The 19,991-nt window shown below is 39.9% G+C and overlaps 1 pseudogene; it reads right to left on the reverse strand.

Annotated features, from left to right (window-relative positions):
• LOC135236734 (putative nuclease HARBI1) overlaps positions 1 to 19,991 on the reverse strand; it is a 29,123-nt pseudogene that overhangs the window by 1,502 nt on the left and 7,630 nt on the right.

Here is a 19,991-nt window from a genome sequence, read left to right on the forward strand (position 1 = left end):
CACACAGACACACACACATATATACACATATACAGACACACAGGCACATACACGTACACACGCACGCACACACAGACACACACACATATACACACATATACAGACACGTACACACACACAGACACACACACATATACACATATACAGACACATACACGCACACGCACGCACACACACGCACACACAGCCACACACACATACAGACACACACACATACACACACGTACACACGCACATACACGTACACACGCACGCACACACAGAGACATACACATATACAGACACACACAGGCACGCATGCACACACACACACAAAGCTGAACAAAGGCTGAGCAGGCTCAGCTTGGGTAACTGCCTGCACCAGTGACTACACCCAGAGGTCCTCAGGGTGCTGCGGCTTAGTATTTACCTCCGAGGGAGGGGAGGAGGGGAGGCCAGCTTTACACCAGGGCTGGGGTCAGTTTTTTTACATTTTGGAATTGACTGCAATTCAATTAATGAATTGAATAGGTGTCAAAAACGGATCAACTAATTTTTTTTTTATCCAAAATGCAGAATTTGAATTCTGCGAAGTTTAATTCTACTCGTTTATGTAACATGAAAGTGTAATATTTTGACAGATATGACCTGACCAACTTTCAGATTCAAATGCTAATACCATTTAAAATACTACATTAGACATCGGGTGTCATCTAGTGTTATTGTCTATTGTCCATTGTCTAGAATCCATAAATCCATTGTCCATTATCTAGATCACAATTAAATGCAAATGCTTGACTTTTTTTCTTCTTTATCAAAGGTTGCCAAATTCAGCGACCACCAAAATGAGCTCAATTTGCTTCAAAAGGAAAAAAACAACCACTTGATTCATTCCACATTTTGACTGTGAAATAAAAGCAAGTCCAGTGTCTTTGTTATTCAGGAAGAACGCTTCATCAGAGTATCGTAAAATATGACATGCATGCAGCAGAGAGATATAAATACTGCTACATATTAGTAATCTCCTGGCTTATATCATCATGCATCTTATATGTGACTGCCTAAAGCAGTCTTTTGCTTTATGAGAAGAAAATTGACTGAATTGTCTGAGATTACTTACTGACTTGTGGGAATACAGATTTGTTCTTTAATTATAGAAAGTTGGCACACAGTATTTGTGGAACCAGTCATATTTGTGTTTCCTCGGTGATTCATTTGTTGTGTGAAGCCATTTGGCAGTTCAGTCTTTTTTGTTTTTGTTTTTTTTTTGGGGGGGGGGTGCTTTTTCCCCCTTATTAATTAACATCTTGGTTTTGGCTCATTTAGCATACAAATTAGATGAGCTGGACTGGGGATTTAAGCTCATATCTGAATATTTTATTCACTAAATTCCTGACCATCCCTAACACTGAGCATTAATTAATTAAACGTAGGAGATTACAGAAACATCTATACCCAACCAAACAGAAAGCTATATTTTACATTTAGCAGACACTTTTATCCAGAGCAACTTATATGGGTTACATTCTTTACACACAGTTCCTTTATACAGATGCATATTTTACTGTGGCAATGTAGGTTAAGTTCCTTGCTCAAGGGGACTACAGGACTGCCCCATGTGGGAATTAAGCCTATAGCTTATAATTACAAGACCAGTTCTCTAACCATTTTTCTACCCTCCACCTAATTAAGTAATAGTGAAATTAATATGCCTTCAAAATGTTACAAAACATTCCCATCACATCTGGCATGAAACATTTCAAAGGCTCAGAAACGCATTCATATCTTCGTCAGTAGTCTTATTAAGTCTAGCTTACACCACCTTGGTATGTCTGCATGCAAACTTCCCACAACTAACTGTAGACAATCAAGGGTAGATTTTTTTTCTGTGACATTTGTTTTATATTGTATTAATAATATATTATCATATTTTGTGTTGATTTCAAATATTGATGCATCACGTTATATATGACAAACCTACCTGGAATAGAGTTCCTCTAGATGTAGTATAAGTAATGTTATTTCCTCTTTTCAATAAGAACACAGTATAAAGCATGCTAAAATGCTAATTCAGTATACCATTTCCATGTAGGCAACTGGTCAGTTAATGAGAACTACATCACTACTATTAATTATTGCAATTACAGTAAATCCACCACAATGAAAGGCAGACAGGAGTAGTCTGGGGCTTTAGTGGAGTATTTAAAAAGAAAAAGAAAATACAAGCACATCCAAATAATGCTGGTACAAGACAGAGGTAACACATAAAAATGGGGAATAAAATCTACATACAATAATTACTGCTCCCGGAAAAAATTGGTTATTCACCACACAACGATCAACATTTCCACCTGGACTGGGTCTTTGTCAGGACAGAATAACAGCTTTTGAGAAACCGGCTCAAAAATGCTTGATTTAATTGATCGGCAACACAAGGTTGTAAAAGCAGCAATGTTTCTCTAGAGCTCCAGTGGCACTAAGACTTGTTGGCTAGCTACGATATTTAAATAAGCTAATTGTAAATTGGTGACATGTTTATTGAACAATATTTGCTGCCACTGACAGCACTATGAATTCTACAGTTACAATCTCACAAATGACAGCACATTTTTTGATGGTTGCCCATATATTCATGAAACATACACATCTTTTCAAAAGGGTTTAAGGTGTTCTATATCCTTATTTGTTCCCTTTGCGATGCGTTATATAACATGGAAGTAAAGAGACTGAGTCTTTACGTACAAAATAAGCCAGGGGATAAAAAAAACAGCGATTCAAACAGTGTTTTACTTTGTCAACTTTCGGTTATGCTTCAGCACCGGCCCTTTAAATAACAGAAATATAAGCCATGTTTGCTTACAATTGTGATCACCGGGGCTGTTGGGATTAAGGCAGGAAGCTGAAGCAGAAAGAAAAACTAAAGCAAACTGAGAAAATGAAAGAAAAGAAAAACAGATAATATTAGAGAATGTACACATACAATGTGACTCATACAACACCCTTGGCTTCAAATGGCTGTCAGCAACATCCTCCAGCTATTATCCATCTACGCATATATGTTTTGGCCCAACTTGCCTGCTGGTTTTCTACTTGAGGGATCTCTAACTCTTTTTCTGCAATTGAGCAGACTGTGCAGAGAGAGTACGGGGGGTGGGGGGTTCCCTCTAATCTGTTTGGGACAAAAGAGGGCCCCTCCCACCCCCAGAGAATGGTATGCCATCTGGGGGCTACCCTCACAAAGGCACGTCGACAAAAGAAGGGCGAAGACGGACACCTCCTGCAGGCGACACGTGTGGCAGACAAAGCCTCCCCCCACCCCCACTCATTGTCACAGGCACCTGGGAGGCCACGGCGGGAGGGGTGGAGGAGGGAGGGAGGCGGGGTCAGGGAGGAGAGGGTGGAGGGTACGGAGTGGGTAGCTCATCTGGCAGACGTCAGTTTCACCCAGGACAGATGGAGGGAAGTTAAAAAAAAGAAGAAAAAAAAGAAACGTGGACAGGAGGCCAGGGCTGGGACGGTCATTGCATCCTTCCCCCTTTGTCTTCTACTGAATACTTCATTATCATTGCTACACACACACACACACACACACACACTTCCATTGAATATGTGATTATCATTGTTACACACACACACATACATGCACACACACACACATGCATTGTAAAGACCACTGTAGGACAGCAAGAAATATTTTGAATCTTCGCACTCGTTTTTTCCTGCCCCAATAGCACCATGTGTAAGGAAGTCGTTACCACATTCGTACGAATCCACAGACTGAACCATGACACCTCAGTCAACTTGGGCATTCTGATCCTTCCAGTTAACCAGGCTCTAGATCCTAGGAGAGGCTCTGCTTCCCTGTTCATTTGACTATTTATAGACAGACATCACAAAGTGTGTCAGAGAAAGGGCATTGCTCACCAGGTCCCATGTGGGAAATTTTCAGAGGATCAGAAGATATTGGAAACGGGGGAAATCTGGAAAAGCATGAAATATGAAATATGAAAAAGCATGAAAGCTGGATGTGTCCTTTGGTGCTTCCTTGGGGTGGATCATGTTATCCTGCTGGCAATAAAGGGGTAGCCAAGGCAATGGAAAGTGACAGAGAGCAGGTTAAAGGGAGGGGAAAGGGGAGCGGAGGAGATTGAGATACAGAGGAAATTAATGACTTGCTCAGATGAAGGAGGAGAGTAGTGTCCAATCGCTAGTGTACGTGGCTCGTTTGGAAAGATGATGCTCTCTGCGGATTGGCTGGAAGCCCTTAGCGCACGAGTGCCTGCTTGTACGTGGAAGTGCCAGAATGAGACGACGTTGGAGAACACAACAAGACAATTTCAGAAAGACTAAAGAAATTAAATAGTTCTGCTTGTGGGAGAAGGAGGATTGCAGAACAGGTTTTCCAGGCAGTGGTATGACACTCAAATTAGTGAGGGCACTAAGTGATTGTAGGTGTTTGGGGAAAAAAATCTTTTAAACTTGAATGGCGGAAGAATGAGGTGCTTCTGTCTTCTGCCCCTAAAGGGATTATTATAGTGCTTCTTTTAGCCTTCGGTACAGCTGCAGCTCAAAACTGAGAGGCGAAAGTGGCATTGTTCAGGAACGGTAATGGATGCCTTGTAAAAAGGGCTAGGCTGAATGGTGCTACTGGGGTCAAAGCTGTAAAGAGGGGCTCAGTGGGAACCTATTTATCCTACAGATTTTCTGTCCTCATATTCTATGCAGAAAACATCAGTTAAAACCAGCCCTCTGATGAGGCGCCGTTCTCTGATTTACAGTAAACACATGCGGGTGTACAGACATTTAGAAATACTGAATATACTTTATAATGCACGCTTGTGAGATCACCTACACTGACTTTACAAAGTGTAGTATTGTTCATCTTTCTTAGCAATTCACTTTACTGGTCCTGTTGTACTAAGTCAACTTCACCCTTAAGAAATCTTAAAATTTGAAAAAAGAAAGAAGCAAGAAGTTGCATCAGTATACTATGTACAATAAATGAATTTCCTTTTTGTAATTCCAGTATTCTGAAAATATAAGTTGAGACATGGGGAAATTGGTTTTCTGTCATTAAATTTGCCTATGTTTCAAAATCATCTAAACATAGGACAAAGGCAGGCTAATGATATTTTATAATACTTTAGAGAACAGTGTTTTTAAACAAGCTTGTGAATCTGCACTTTCTTCATTTTAAAAATGTACTTTCAGCATATTGTTGCAAGAAAAATAGAACCAAAGTTGAGAAGCTAGCAAGATATTAAATTCCTTTTTGATTTATCTGCTGGACAGGTAGAATCAATATGTTTCTTACAGTTGTGTAAAGTCTGATTAATACATTCCCTCTAGAAGTTGAGATTCTCGAGCGTTTAAAGAATTAGTACATTTTAATTTTGAAAAAACAGTAGATGAAGGTGATTCGGAAGCCATGAACGTAATTATGGTTCTACGTGTAGAAGTATGTCAGTACATTTTAAAGTGTGGATATTATCCCTTGGTCTCCATGCGGGTCAAGTGTTCCCAAAGTCCCGTCAGTGACCGGGCAGGCTGACATTCAGAGGCAGCGGAGCAGAAATGTGCGATAAGACAAAAAGAGATAGAGCGCAAGCTGATTGGACGATTTTGTATTGCGGGGGGCACTAAAACCAACACAGTGACATCACTGATGTGACTTTGAGGTGATGATTATTCAACCTGCATGGACCACAAGGGATAATAGCCATACTTTCTACTAGAAACATATGAAGTAGAATCATATTTATTTGCATAAGTATGTTTAACTGGTTATTACTGCTGTATTCAGGAACAAAATTTGCATTTTTGCATTTTTCACCATGCTACCTTCTTAACAAGCTTATGAATGAGAAGAGAAAATGGCCTTTGTGTCCCTATATATGCCATTGGTACAATGGGTTAATTAGCTAATTGAGCTAGGGTAATTGGTGAAGACTAAAATGTGCATACACACTCCCCAGGAATGGAATTGCTTATGCCTGTTGTAGACTGAAGGATACAATTATGAAAAACCTGTAATTTATAACGCTATCTGTAACCCTAACCCTAACCCTGGCTGTAACCCTAACCCTAAACCTAACCCTGCTGTAACCATAACCCTAACCCTAGCTGTGAACCTAAACCTAACCGTAGCAGTAACCCTAACCCTAACCGTAACCCTAGCTGTAACCCTAACCCTAACCCTAGCTGTAGCCCTGACCTTAACCCTAAACCTAGCTGTAACCCTCACCCTAACCCTAGCTGTAACCTTAACCCTAACCTTAATTGTAACCCTAACCTTAACCCTAAAATTAGCTGTAACCCTAAACCTAACAGTAACCCTAACCATAGCTGTAACCCTAAGCCTAACCCTTCCTGTAACCCTAACCCTAACCCTAGCTGTACACCTATCTCGAACCTTAGCTGTAACCCTATCCCTAACCCTAACTATAACCATAAAACCATAACCCTAGCTGTAACCCTATTCCTAACCCTACCCCTTGCTGTAAACTTAAACCTAACCCTAACTGTAACCCTAACACTAACCCTGGCTGTAACCCTACCCTTAGCCCTTACTCTACCCCTAACCCTAACCCTTCCTGTAACCCTAACCCTAACCTTAGCTGTAACCCTAACCAAACACTAACCCTGACTGTAACCCTACCCTTAGCCCTTACTCTAACCCTAACCCTTCCTGTAACCCTAACCCTAACCCTAGCTGTAACCCTAACTCTAACCCTAAGCCTAGCTGTTACCCTAACCCTAGCTGTAACCCTAACTCTAACCCTAAGCCTAGCTGTTACCCTAACCCTAACCCAAGCTGTATCCCTAATCCTAATCCTAGCTGTAAAACTAATGATAACCCTAACCCTAGCTGTAACCCTAACCCTTACGCTAGCTGTAACCATAACCATAACCCTAGCTCAAACCCTAGATGTAACCCAAACCCTAACCCTAACTGTCACTCTAACGTTAACCGTATCCCTAACTGTAACCCTAACCCTAACCCTATCTGTGTGCCTAACCCTAAACCTAACCCTAACTTTATCATCATGCAATTCTAGAATTGAATTGCTCTAACAGTAATAGATTCTCTCTGTTAACCCATACAGTGTTTTCCACCCACTGCTGGTGCATTGCAAATCATACATTATTATCTTTCCGCTAAGAAATTATTGTTTAATGGATACTCTCCTCAGATTTGAATCATATTTCTTGGGGTATTGTAATGGGAGTTATGTTACATCATATACAAATATTTTATATTTGCTACCCAGGTTTTTGGAAGGCTTTTATTCATATAACTTGATAGGTTTTTTTTATTATTATTTTTTATTTTGCTGACTAGCTGGAAATGTCTTAACAAATTTTCTCTGGAACTCTACTGAATGCAACCTCCTCTAACCTTGTTTTGCTCTCCTGGGCTTTCTGTGGCCTTGATCTCCCTTCTCGTGCAAGTGAATTTGAAACAGCGCAGTCTGAACACTTAATTTCAACCCTATAATGTAACATTGGCTTTGACTGGGAATGGGGGTAGGTGCATCAGTGTCCCCCCACGATTAAGATGGGAGGTATGCCCTTGCTAACATATGCTAAGGTTCAGGATGGTCACATGGATGTAATCAGTCTAAATGTTGAAAAATAAATGTGACCCGACACAAGCTTGAGATACGTGTCTCGCATTTGCCCATTTCACAGGTGAGGCGAAAAAAGGAACAAAATCACTATCCAGGTAAAATTGAGTTAATACCAGAATTGCACTCCTGATCAAATATACCATTCATCTAAATTTAAATTGTTGCATAACTATGTGAATTTTATTAAATATCGGGACTAGTTAGTGCTCCAGAGTCTGACAGTAAGAAATATCTTTGATTCACCATAAATGGAGACTCCAATAAAACCTTTGCGTGTTCAAACACATTCATCATTGATGTAGTACACAACATTCAAACAGTCATATCTCCAGAAATATCTACTAAGTGTCATGAAGAGATACCTCATTTTGTAGTTCTGCTTCTGTACTTTAACATGAAAGTTATGATGAAAACCTGAAAATATATTATTTGAAACATGTATCTGAAGTGTAGATCTAGTCACACATATACTTTATTACAGCTTGGCAATGTTTATACAAACAGTGCTAAATTAGGAATTTCTGCATGTGCTGAAGGTTTTAAACAAAACTAACATGAAGCACTATGATAAATGAAGCAATAAGACACTCTTTGGTTTTGCGATTGGCAAAGGCCATTCTTTTTACTCAAACCTCAAGATGCCCTGAAAAACTGTAGGGTTATAGACAATGATGTACAACTTCCAAAATAGTACGATAGGTGGGTAGGTACCAGCAAAGCCCCAACCAGTGTGGACAGTTTTTGGTTTTTCTTCAGCTGAATGCTCCCTCCATCAAGGTCAGAAAATAGTCGAGGAGCCACCGGTGACTGAATCAGCCGCACCCCACCCCTCCAAATGCCACCGTTGTCCCGTGAGGAACTCTGCCATGGACACTGCTCCCGGAGAAGCAAGAAAAATGAAACCTTCTTGACCCTGCGACTTCTTCCTTCTCCACTGACAGTGCAATTTACATTACCCTTCACTCAGAGCAATCGAGGGGACATTTCAGAAATAACAGACTCTGACAGTTTGAAAGGCCGAGAGCTCCTCCTCTTAACAGTCGGGCAGTTCTCATATTCTTGTGGTTCAGAAGGAAATTTTGACAGCTTGAACTGGATAAGTAGATTGTTATTTATTCAAAATACATGACTCCTATTAAAAATGTTCTCATTGAAAATAACCCCTATTTTTTAAAAATACCATCGAAAATAACTGTCACTATCACAAACTTACTCCGTTTCAATGGAAAATAAAGCGAAAATTCAAGTCTACTATGGAAGAAATGCAATCCAATTATGATATTGTATCAAACCTGAGCTTATAGGTTTTCCAGCTTATCAATGTTTACAGAAGATAGGTATTTCTGTCTAGGTGGAAATGCATTTTTAATGCTTCTAAAATGCGTCTTTTGACATAACATAACATAATGACAAGAACAGGCCATTCAGCTCAACAATGCTCACCAATTTCCTGACTAAATTGTACCTAGTGCTCTGATGACCAACTGACTAGATAGCATGTAACACCATATCAAGCCTAGTCTTGAAAATCCCCAGAGTTTCTGCCTCTACTACGTGTCCTGGCAGGCTATTCCACACATTGATTGCTCTCTGCGTGGAATTTTTTTTCCTAATGTCTGTATGGAATTTACCTTTTGCTAATTTCCATTTATGTCCCCTCGTTCTCCCAACAGAACTCAACCTGAAGAATCTCTTGTAGTTCACTTTGAGGCTTTTAAATTCATGAAGGGGATCAACAATCAATCACCCCTAAGTCTCCTTCTGCTAAACTTGAAGAGATTAAGCCTCTTAAGTCTTTCCTCATAGCTGTTATCTTTCATACCGGGAATCAATTTGGTTGCTCTTCTCTAAGTGAAAGCAAAAAAACTTGCCTATATGACTGTTCATCTTGTGATAGAACACAGCTGCTTCAGCTGGTGATGACATTAGCTGCAAACAGCGAAGATAAATTGGTGTTTGTGTCACCATGTAAAGCCATGTCTACAGAAATGGTTGAAAATAAGTTGAACTAACCCAAGAAAATTAAGTTGAACCCACTCAAATAAATTAAGTTGAAACAACTCAAATAAATTAATTTGAACCAACTCAAATAAATTAAGCCAAAGCAACTCAAAAAAATTAAGTTGAGCCAACTCAACAAATTAAGCTAAACCAACTCAAAAAATTAAGTTGAGCCAACTCAAAAAAATTAAGTTAAACCAACTCAAAAAAATTAAGTTGAGCCAACTCAAAAAAATTAAGTTGAAACAACTCAAAATAAAACAAAAAATTAAGTTGAGCCAACTCCAAAAAAATTAAGTTGAACCAACACAAAAAATTAAGTTGAACCAACTCAAAATAAAACAAAAAATTAAGTTGAACCAACTCAAAAAAATTAAGTTGAACCAACTCAAAATAAAACAAAAAATTAAGTTGAGCCAACTCAAAAAAATTAAATTGAACCAACACAAAAAAATTAAGTTGAACCAACTCAAATTAAAACAAAAAATTAAGTTGAGCCAACTCAAAAAATTAAGTTGAACCAACTCAAAAAAATTAAGTTGAACCAACTCAAAATAAAACAAAAAATTAAGTTGAGCGAACTCAAAAAAATTAAGTTAACCAACTAAAAAAAATTAAGTTGAACCAACTCAAAATAAAACAAAAAATTAAGTTGAGCCAACTCAAAAAATTAAGTTGAGCCAACTCAAAAAAATTAAGTTGAGCCAACTCAAAAAATTTAGTTGAGCCAACTCAAAAAATTAAGTTGAACCAACTCAAAAAAATTAAGTTGAGCCAACTCAAAATAAAACAAAAAATTAAGTAGAACCAACTCAAAAAATTAAGTTCAACCAACTCAAAAAAATTTAAGTTGAACCATTAACTTCATTTTCTATGTAATTTACTAGAGTTTGTTCAATTTATTTTATTGGGGTTGGTTCAACTTAATTTACTAGAGTTGATTCAAATCAATTTACTGGGGTTGGTTCAATTTATTTTATTGGGGTTGGTTCAACTTAATTTACTAGAGTTGATTCAAATTAATTTGTAGCAACTGCTGTAGCAACCACCTATTAACACCCTAGCAACTGTCTAGAACTCCATAGCAACCACCTAGCAACACCCTAGCAACCACCTACAACACCCTAGCAACTGCCTAGAACACCATATCAACTACCTAGCATACGAAACCTGAAATACGTTGTCTTCTTCCAAAATAGTAATACTGAATACTTATGTAAGAATAATGTTTGCATAATGTATAAACCACACTTCATAATTTCTGCTGGAATTTTCCAGCTATTATTATTATTATTATGATTATTATGATTATTATGATTATTATGATTATTATTATTATTAGAACAAGTTGGCAATCCAACGACATAACTTTCATTCTTAAAAACAATTGTGGTAAAAAATGCATTCATTTCAAATAATGTTTCAGCTAAGTGGCCTGTGTCTGCTGAGGTAAAACGTTTAGTCAGATGCAGCATCATATTTTTTCAGTGCACTAGTGTTTATCTGAATGTAATAAGCTTTTCAGTACATATCGATCCGCTCAGTGCCAAAGGGTCCTTCCAGTCCTCACGAGAAACATTCTTCTGGAAAAAATAGCATCCGAAAATGCACATATGATGGATTTTGCAGAATAGGGTCTGGACAAGCATATCATCAGGGGTATGCGCTCAAACAACATCCATCACAGTCTCTCCTCTCTTCTCCTCGCTTAACTCTTTCCTCTCCTCTCTGCCGAACCCGAGCTGTGCGCAGAAGGGACTCAAGCAGTCCCGTCTGAGCATTAATGGGGTCATGGGGGTTAAAGGTCAGGAGAGCATTGTTTATTCTGATTAATGACCCAACTCCATCTCCCTTCCTTCCTGCACTCCGTTTCTAAAGAAGAGAGCGTGCCAGCTGGTATTCCCTATCCTGGGCTTTGGGGTTCACCACACGGAGCTTCATATTCTGTTTTATTCACAGCTGAAATGGTGAGCAAGGAATATTTAATCTGTGAAGCATGTTTCCCTTCTAACTAGCAAATGTTAAAGTAGGCATATCTGGCTGGTTAGCCAGAATCTCATAGCTAATGACATGCTAAGGGATAACTTGCAACTTGGTTAGTGGCTGATATCCAGACACTCCCTATATGTATGTATCCTGTTATGTCTTTCCTTCTTAGTCGGCTCTTGTCAATGGTCAATACTGTATATTGTACATTGTATATCCAAAACATAAAATGTACATTGAATGTTTAAAATGTAAACTTCATGAATTCCATTAAATTCTAACTAAAGGGATTATCAGTGTTTTGGCAAGTTCAAATAAGGCACCTGTAATTGTCATTATTACTGGGGTTAACCCCTGATTGGGTTGGGTCTGTCCCTCTCTCTCATCCAGCAGTGAGGGGCATTCTGTGCGCTTCCACGCACACGCTGGGCTAGTAGTTATCTCACACAATGGTACGGGCATCTTCCTCTGGGGCTGGAGACCAGGAGACAAGGAGAGGCCATATTCTGAGGGGTGTGTGTGTGTGTATGTGTGTGTGTGCACGCCTCAGTGTGTGGGTGAAGGGAACTGAATTGTGAGCAGAGGTAGGCGGCACGCAGTACTAGGAGCTGAGTCGGCTAACGCTAGCTAGCCATTGGACTGGGCCTGGTCCTCATTGCCCAGCCAGCCTGCTGCTCCACATCCACAGCCAATCACAGGCCTCACAGCTGCCCGTCCATCTGAAATATTGAGTGAGGCCCAGCTCCAGTTACACAGGCAGCAGGTGAGCTGGGCAGATCAGGTTTCCTGCTGCAGAGGCCTGGGGAATGATCTCCATGAAAGAGAAGCTCCAGCTCTCAGGGGAAAGATAGTGTGCACGTCCAGACCAAGCTGGGTTCAGGTGCGTGATCAAAAAGGTAAACTTCAAAAAGGAGAAAAAATATTTGCACACCAAAATGAAAAGCTCCCAAGAATTTACTGAATTAACAACGCAACGTTTCAGTCATTGACACTGACACATTAACAGGAAAAAATACCTGCAAAAATCTAAATTAAAAATAATTTAGATTTTTGCAGATATTTTTTGTTGTAGTCTGTATTCCCGGTCACTTGTGTCCCCAGTACTGTCTCTGTGTCTGTGTTCCCTGAGCTGCTTCACTCCCCTGTACTTGTGTGATTTCACTATTCGGGTGGTTCCGGGTTTTCGTGGTTTCCCCCCTTCTTTCCAGTCTCGTTTTACTTCCTGCTTATTTCTAGTTTTACTAATTTCTACTAATCCCTACTAACTTATAGATTGTAAAGTACTAACCTTGCTAATATACTAACATGTGAATATTACTAATGGACTAACACACACTAGTTTTGGGTTTTTGATAGTTTAGATCACTATACTAATACATTAACCAGTCTCCCCTTTTCCATGCTGCGCTGTAGCTCTGCCCCTTTTCTTTCTAGCCTGCTCTAACGCTGAGTTCTGCAATTGCCTGTACCTGTCTCTTGCTCTGACTGCACCTCTCTCTCTCTACACGTGTTTTACCTGCTTCACCCAGGCCGTCTATTATCATTGTTGTCTATGTGATTCCAGTCCGCGTTTTGTCAGTCCCCTGTCATTGAATTAGTTTTCCTAATGTTCTTCACCTGGATGTTGTTTGTTACTCCTCCCTCACTCACTTAACCCCTCCTTGATTGTTACCTTCCCCAGTGTATAAATGTCAGTCTTTTCCACCAGCTCAGAGTCAGAACGCTGATCGAATTCATTGTGCCGATTGTTAGTAAGCCTTTGTCTATCGAGATTCCTGCGACACCCCTTTGTACGACTTCGAGTTTGCCTGCCCCTTTTGGTTTTGTTTGCTTCTGGTTTGACCTTCGCTTTGCCTTGACTTCTCTTTTGCCTGTCCCTTTGTACCTTCGCCATTCTGATCTCCTGGTTTTTGATTTTTTGCCTGTTTTTTCACTATTCTTTTGGAAACTCGATTCGGCACCGTCCTCTCTCTGATTACCTGGCTTCGAACCTCGGACTGAATAAAGACAACGTTTTTTGGATTTCCCTGGTCTGCGTGTGGGTCCTTACACAGAACATCACAATTTTTTCCTGTTTTGAAGCTCAAGGTATCAAACTACAATAAGAAGGAAGATGTTTTATTCCTTCCACTGTTGATTAAAAAGATCACTGGTCAATCCAACTTTGGTCAAATATGTATTTCAATTACTTTGCATTACATTACATTACTGGCATTTAGCAGACACTCTTCTCCAGAATGAGACACACAACTACTTTCAAGCACGTTGTAGAATCTATGCCAAGGCTAAAGCTGTTCTGGTGGCTTGTGGTGGCCCAACACCTTACTAAGTTACTTTATGTTGGGTTTTCCTTTAATTTGTCACCCGTCTGTATGTGTATAATGGTAGAACTTTACACTATAGTGATGTATGTATAGTTATCTAGCACTCAGTCCCCCACAACATATTATTTTATTTCTAATTATTGACTTCCATTGACATCCATGACAATATATGTGTTCATTATTTAAAAAGATGCTTCAACAATTTATGTTTATTTTCTAAATTTTCTTCCAATTTATTTGATGATGCTTTATCTGGAATGTACTTGGAATTACCTGACTTTTTATTAAATACGTTTGCCAGGTTCAGCACTAGGGGGCATGCTTTACCATCAAAATATCCTCTCTCTGTACAAAAGCAACTCACAAAACAACATCTGCCCCTGCTAGGATACACACTGCGGATACAGTATGTTTTACTGGTGTTTCTTCTTGTTTTTATTTTTCTCTATATGCACCCACACCTCTCCGAAGACCTTATCCTATCCCTGACTCCAGCCCCAGTCCCTTACCCCTGCTATTAAACTCCAGGCCTACCCGAACACTCATCTTTCATCCTCATCTCAACCAAAGACAAAACATCAACATCAAGAAAATATGATGAACATATTTTAAGTTAATGCAAGGCTATACACAGCCCTTCTGGGTTGATTTCTTAGAAGTCAGGCCCATGGTAAAAATATGTTGAACTGAACTGAACTGTAAATTGAACTGAATTCGGGTGTGCCATCCCCAAAAAGTACAAACACTGGGCAAGCTGGCACAGCCACAGTACCCAGTAAACTTGAAAAGCACGTTCCAAACATATGTCTAAAATGATGTGGCTAGGCATGTTTCTCCGCTTTCTTATTCCCTGTTGAAATAACAGGGCCCAGTTGTTCAGAAGTAATCTGATCGGATTTCGGCTATCGGATTGGATCAAATCTTGAAAATGGGTTGTTCAAAAGAAAAAAAAGGATTCTGAAATCAGATTAGATCACGTAATCCAGTCTTGGTTTTGATCTGGAACAAACCTTCAGTATGTGTTGTTCAAAACTTTTTAGTAGGATTGGGATACCTTTGATCCAAAAAAATAAGTATTATCCTGATCCCCGCAGAAGGGTGGATTCAGGGTGGATTTTTAAGGAATAAAATGTAATAAAACTTTAAAATTGGTCAAATTAATACAACATTTGTATCATGTAGTATATATACATTTATTTATATTTTGCACTTGATATGTTTAACCGTTACAGTGATAAAGTAGATAAAGTAAACATTAGGCTACCTATTAAGCCTTTCAGTACAGTAAAGTAAAAAAAAAAAGGATTTTGTCCCCATAAAAGAATCCCCCAAACAGCTGTCAATATCAAACAAAAATAATATTCAATTTTAACTGTCATTTATCACTGCATATTAATTACAATGACACAATCATCGGAGATGAACCAGTCAAAAGTAGTTTCTAAAAATTGCATCCCTTATTGCACGTCCAGTCAGTCCCTCATTCTGAGAGAACGCCGGAGATTGGTCTGGGTCTTCAGCAGGCTCAGGTGCATCGTGAACGTCATCACGGAGAGGGACGTTGCGCCTGGTTGCGATGTTGTGGCACAGTGGGTAAGGAACTTGCCTTGTAACCATAAGGTCGTCGGTTCGATCCCCGGGTAAGGACACTGCCGTTGTACCCTTGAGCAAGGTACTTAACCGGAATTGCTTCAGTGTATATATCCAGCTGTATAAATGGATACAATGTAAAATGCTATGTAAAAAGTTGTGTAAGTCGCTCTGTATAAGAGCGTCTGCTAAATGCCTGTAATGTAATGTTGTGCAGGACAATACAGGCAAGTATTATGTGGCACACTCCCTGTGGTTCCATCGCAAGTAGGTAAGGCATGCAAAGCGCCTCTTCAGAACTCCATTTATACGCTCAATTTCACACCTTGTTTTGCAACGAGCAGTGTTGAAGCGTGCCTGCTCAGGTGTGTTTGCTGCAAGAAAAGGGGTCACCAGCCATGGTAGGAGTGGCTAGGCACTGTCTCCTAATGTTATGCCATCCGGTCGGTTGGTTCGGAGCTCTCTGTGTGGAGCGCTGTCCCTCGGGAGGCGCGCATCACGGGCAGACCCAGGCCACTTCACAACGCCGTTTGTGATGACGAGGTCAGCATCGCCCACAAGTTCCATGTTGATGCTGTGCGCCCCCTCTTTCGGCTGACGTACTCCCACTCCCTCTCATGAGGTGCTTGTATACGCACGTGAGTGCAGTCGATAACCCCAATAGCATTGGGCATGTTCCCCAAAAGAAAAAAAATTTAGCTTGGTCTGGGCAATCTGGTCATCCTTTGGAAATGAAGAAGAACTCTGAACGTTCTTTATTTTGTTAACTATTGGACATTTAGCCTTTTTATGATTTAAAACACGCGTTAAAAATATCCACGATGTATTTGTGAATAATGTATATTTGTTTGTTTTTATTTATTTGTTGTGGGTCAGATGAGGAGTCTGACTGTTTAAAAGAAATTGAAAATGGAAGGGGATGTTTGTATTGTTTTATTGCACTGTTTTTTTGTCTCTTCAAATAAAAACACTTAAAGTGACCCCACGCTGGCTATTCTACCTGCTGTTCTTTGCATAGCTAGTAGCCTACATTGTGATATGTAGTCCCATTTAGAGCACTGGTAATCTGGATTTGGTAATCTTGAAAAGTTTGTATCTGGATCAGGGTGATCCAATCCAAGGTTGCTTTGAAAAACCAGCACAAAAGTAAGATGGATTGACTACCTGATCCTGGATAGCAAAACATTTCCAATTGTGGTAATCTGATCCAGATTAAACTTTTTGAACAACTGGGCCCAGGTGATTTGAAAAGACAGTTCTGAGCCAGTCCATTTGTGCTGTTCACAGATCTACCACCGGGGGGCACAAATGCATTTCTGCATTCATGGAACGTGATTTTATACATCCACATTAGAAGTCATAACCACTTTCCCCTGAAACATTTGGTGATACGTGACAAAGTTTAGTATAACTGAGATGACCTGATTGGTATAAGCAAATGAGACACATTCTTTAGCAAATAACCAGCTTCAGTGTTTAACATTAACAGAGCACTGAATAAATACGCTTATATTTGCTTTAGATTGGCCAGAAAGTAGGTCCTTAATGTGAAGTCATGCACCTCAGTCATCCTCTTAATGCAGACTGACTGATGAATCATAGTTTTGAATTTATTTTTTTATTTTATTTATTTATTTTATTTTTATTTTTTTGCAATGACAATGGAAAATGAGCTAGTTCACAGCAAGGTTCAATCACAATTGTTGACGCACGATGTCTGAGTCTCCTGGATTATGATGCGCTTTGAATTGGCCCCAGTCACGTCTCTGTTCTGGAAATGACTGAACCTCTAATTCAATCCCTGGAAATTCTGGACCATCAGTATGAAGAGCATGACGCCCTGTACTTTCAAAGAAATCTCATTTACGCCAAGAGATTAGTAATGGTATAAAGACAACAGGAATGAAGAATGAAAAGGACGCTCCACCCGACCAACAAAATGTGGCTATTTATACTGGATTCCTTTAACAAATATTAATACGTTACATTGATACACAAAATGATCAAATATCTTCAATGCTTTAATACACCTTCTGATTCATAGTGAGCACTTGAACACTTACATTTAAATCCATATACATACTTATATAATTAAGTATGCCAATATAACAAATAAGTTCATCATTCAGACAGGATATCTCCCAGGTCTGTGATCAAATATCCCTTGGAAAATAGATCAAAAGTTTTTTTTTTTCTTTCCTTCTTTGATTCGTTTGAACGAGCGTCTCGCCCTTTTATGGTCACTTTCTGAGGAATTAAGGGTGGGGGGGGGGGGGGGGGGCGTTCGAGTCCAGGCATTCCAGCAGTTGTGATTCTTGGCTAGGGGACACAGCCATGGCACAAGCGGAGTCAAACTCGCAGCTGGGCATGGCCTCTCCAGGCCTCTCCAAAAACATGCAAGCCCCTGCGTCTGGGAACAATTTACCTCTCCCCCAAAGGAACTCAGAAACAGTGTTTTCAACAAGAGCCTGAAAGCCCAGCGATTTCAAAATCATCTTCGGGACTACATTTACGGGCTCGTTCACGATGGTTTCGCGTTCCTGGGTTCCTGCTATGAAATCCACTGTACAGCTGTAATATTGTCACATATACTCTTTTGTAGTAATTCTGTTACATACAACAGACCACCATAACTGTCATATACTTCAGTTTTTCAATTTTTGCTGTTTGTTTATAGATCCTTGTTTATAGAAACCCTATTACTATACAATACTATACTATTTCACACAAAACAGTTTCTTCTGTGATGCATTGACACTTTTCTAACCATTATATTTTCTTTTTATAACAATTAAAACCAACAGTAACTTACTCAAGTGTGGGCTAACAGATCAGGGCCATTGTAGACAAGCTGGCTCTTGACTGTAGGCCTGCTGCAGTCCTTTAAAAGGTGTAACAGTTCACTAGTAACACTGTGCAAGAGACCATTACATATGTCCTATTAAATGAGCCATAGAATCACAATTCCGTGTCTCTAGGTTATGGATGCTCTATTCTCAAGTTTGATTGTCCAATGTATAATGGAAATTCATTGTGATACACTAAAGTGAACACGGCACATTCAAAAGTCTGGAAACCCTATCACTTGGTACAAAGTAACACCTCTTTTGGCAGAGCTATAACAGCTTCCAATCATTTCCTGTAGTCAGTCTTTCTATTCTTACTTCTGGAATTTTTTCCCACTCTTCCTTTCAAAATTTCACCCAACTCAAAAATATTTGTAGGTGTCCTTTCTTGCACTTGCATGGGAGATCTCTCCTCAAGTTTTTCAATAATATTGAAGTCTGAAGACCGCAATGGCCATTCCGAAACCTTCATCTGTCCTTCCTCCAAGTACTTTATGGTTAATTCTGAAGTATGCTTGGGATCATTGGCTCACTGAAGGTCCGTCTCCGGCCAAGTTTGAGCTTTCTGTGGGGGATACATTGTTTTTGGACAAAATGTCCCTGTACTTGCCAGAGTTCGCGATTCCATCGACCTTGACAAGAGCCCCAGGACCCATTGATACAAAACTATCCCATAGCATCAAAGATCCACTGTGTGTTTTCAGTGAAGTAAAGACACCCATAGCATTGCGACAGCAGTGAATCCGAATGAGAGACAGCACTGCAGTAAGGCAGAACTTACAGTCTGGAAAAAAAAGAGGGAAAGCAACTTTGAGCCAAGATGGAAAAACTTGGTAGGGACTTGGTAGGGAGATTATGGCATGACTACTGATGCTGTCCTGCAGCAATGTGAATAGGTGGAGGGTCGTGCACAAACTTCACCAGTGTGCAAATTGTTGTGGCTATAAGTTTTCCATACTGTCACTTCCATGGACAAATGCATGGTACTGTCACTGCTGTGGCATCTGTGCACACATAAAGTAGCTCTGCGTCACATGAATAAAACGTTTTTTCTCACTATTCGTACCATTGCAGGAGCACAGTTTTGTATGCCTCAGGATCAGGGTTCAGGTGGCAGATTAGTTTTGACCCGTTAAATCTGTGAAAGAACACAGCACGGTGCATTATGGGCCAGAAATGAGCAATGTCAGTACACCCACTCAGCAGACGTCTGAACACACACACAGGGATGAGGACTGCTGGCCAGATGGGCCATAATTCAGCATTACGAATTTAACTTTGACACAAAAAAGATTCAAGCAGTTCTTTTAATTTACACTACATGGCCAAAGGTATGTAGACACCTGACATCTCATCCAAAATTATGGGCATTTATATGGAGTTGATCCACCCCTTTGCTGCTATAACAACCTCCACTCTTCTGGGAAGGCTTTATATTAATTGTCGAAGCACTGCTACAGGGATTTGCTTCCATTCTGCCAGAAGACCGTTAATGAGGTCGGGCACTGATTGAGCGGCTAGGACTGGCTCCCAGTTGGCTTTCCAACTGATCCAGAAGGTGTAGGATGGGGTTGAGGTCAGGGCTCTCTGCAGGCCAGCCAAGTTCTTCCACACCTGTCTTGACAAAACCACTT

The sequence above is a fragment of the Anguilla rostrata genome, chromosome 12, assembly GCF_018555375.3.
Source record: "Anguilla rostrata isolate EN2019 chromosome 12, ASM1855537v3, whole genome shotgun sequence".
In the NCBI taxonomy this organism is placed as follows: domain Eukaryota; kingdom Metazoa; phylum Chordata; class Actinopteri; order Anguilliformes; family Anguillidae; genus Anguilla; species Anguilla rostrata.